The following is a 2,276-nucleotide window of genomic DNA, read 5'->3' as shown; positions in this document are numbered from 1 at the left end:
ATTAAAGGAACGTTCCATGTTATCCTTTGGAAACATTAGGGAAAGTTACTTTTAAATATTCTCCGAACTGTCTGAAACTATTAAAGACAGACGTTCCTCAAACTAAAAATGTTTCATCAAAACATTCTTTTTCAAGAATTAACAATGTACACATAATGTTTTAGTTGTTGTTGTTGCAGTGGCGGTTCTACACGGATGCCTAGGGAGGCCCCGTGCCTCTGTAGACATGTCCCTGGCCACCCCCGTGCTGGAAAAAAAGTAATATGAATTTACCATAGACAGTAAAAGAAATGGACACAGCGACCCCATTGGAACTCAACTGAGACAAGTGAAGCCCATTTTTTAGTGTTTTTTTAGCACTTCCGTTTCTGACGCACAGACTCAAACTAGGCTTGATGACGTCAGCAACCTGTCTGACAGATGTAGATTTCTAGTAGCTGTGTGTGCAAACTGCCATCGTTAATCTTGCAGAGACGGCGAGCTTGAGCGGGGAGTTCTTTGTCGTGAGTGAGCAGGAGTAAGTATTCTGATTAATTATTTTGTATAGTATTTTAAAATGTAACACCAGTACGCCATATTAAGTTAATTGCCTGCGAGCTTCTCCTCCTGTCTGTACGGTAATGCGACAGAGAGCCGAGTGGTATGACGCAATCGTTAGCCTATTTTTTACAAAAACTGTTTACACGGGCCATAATGTAACATAGAAGGTAATGGAGCACTTTATACATTGTTTGTTATTTCTAAAGATACACAACAATGTATAAAGGGCTCCATTACCTTCTATGTTACATTATGGCCCAGTATAACAGTTTTTGTAAAAAATAGGCTAACGATTGCGTCATAACCACTCGGCTCTCTGTTGCATTACCGTACAGACAGGAGGAGAAGCTCGCAGGCAATTAACTTAATATGGCGTACTGGCGTTACATTTTAAAATACTATACAAAATAATTAATCAGAATACTTACTCCTGCTCACTCACACCAAAGAACTCCCGCTCAAGCTCGCCGTCTCTGCAAGATTAACGATGACAGTTTGCACGCACAGCTACTAGAAGATTTACATCTGGCAGACAGGTTGCTGACGTCGTCAAGCTTCGTTTGAGTCTGCGCGTCAGAAACTGAAGTGCTGAAAAACGCTAAAATGGGCTTCACTTGTCTCAATTGAGTTCCAATGGAGTCACTGTATCCATTTCTTTTACTGTCTATGCTTCCTTGCCGCCTGGGATTTTAAACGCGAGCGCCAAAAGCGGAACTAATGTGACGCAACGTTCTACACGGGTAAATTAGTGCAGCGCACCCAAACACATTAGGAACTTAATCATATTCAGGGATGCAAACATCGCACTTTTTTCACATCAGTTTGGGTGACTTGGGTCCTGATTTTAATTTCTCAAAGTCATCTGAAGCAATTCCATAGCTTAATGTTATGAACAGAAGACTATTTACATCATTAAATTAAAGTTTACGGAAACCTTGTTTTCCCTCCTCTGCGGCTGTAAATCATTCTCCATTCAGTAAATAGCGCGCACCTCGTCCATTTACAGCAGGATGCATGGTAAAACTCTCTCCAATATTATATACTCATATTATTATAATGCTTGATCTGTAGATAAAAAGGCTGTGGATTTGCATAAAATGACTTTATTTTGTGTATTTGTATTTTATGTTTGTTGCTATTTTTAACAATGTGCCTGTTAGATCACACACACATTTTAAAAGCCGTTAACTTTTAAAATCACACACAATACATTTAAAATAAGCATAATTTAATTGTATATTATTTCTGTGTAGTGTAGTGTAAGCATTATAAATATATACACTTCTGAATTCTTGACATTCATATATAAATACTAAATTGTGAAATGTATGATTGCCTGATTGAATTTTATAAGAGTACTAATAGTAATTTGTTTTTATTAACATGTTTAGATTGTTTAAAATTACTGTGTAGATTTTTTCCAATAATTACTTTTTGTATTTATTTGCATTACATTTAAATAAAATATGTTGCCATTTTAATGTGCCCCTCCTTGGCCCCCCTAGTAAAATTTGTCTAGAGCCGCCACTGTGTTGTTGTTTTTACACCAGATAACTTTAAACGAACATTCTATTAACGTTACTGGAAGAATTTTGAATCATAATGGAACGTTGCCTGGACGTTCTGAAAACATTCCCTCTAGATGTTTATATTGATTGAAGTGGTACTGGTTCAATCAGGTGTTTATCTGCACAACTTTGTGATGAAGTCACACACGAGTGACTTACTTCTGCATC

At 37.3% G+C, this 2,276-nt stretch overlaps 1 long non-coding RNA gene across 1 annotated transcript in view; it reads left to right on the top strand.

Moving 5' to 3' along the window:
• The first annotated feature begins 1,232 nt into the window (after positions 1 to 1,232).
• LOC113069453 (uncharacterized) overlaps positions 1,233 to 2,276 on the top strand; it is an 8,950-nt gene continuing 7,906 nt past the window's right edge. The window contains exon 1 of the long non-coding RNA XR_003279727.1: positions 1,233 to 1,557. This is a non-coding gene — a long non-coding RNA (uncharacterized LOC113069453). The remainder of the gene's footprint in view (positions 1,558 to 2,276) is intronic.

Source organism: Carassius auratus, unplaced genomic scaffold (genome assembly GCF_003368295.1).
Source record: "Carassius auratus strain Wakin unplaced genomic scaffold, ASM336829v1 scaf_tig00001597, whole genome shotgun sequence".
NCBI classification, from domain to species: Eukaryota; Metazoa; Chordata; class Actinopteri; order Cypriniformes; family Cyprinidae; genus Carassius; species Carassius auratus.
The sequence above is the reverse complement of the archived record's forward strand: the minus strand, read 5'-3'. Positions and strand labels throughout refer to the sequence as shown.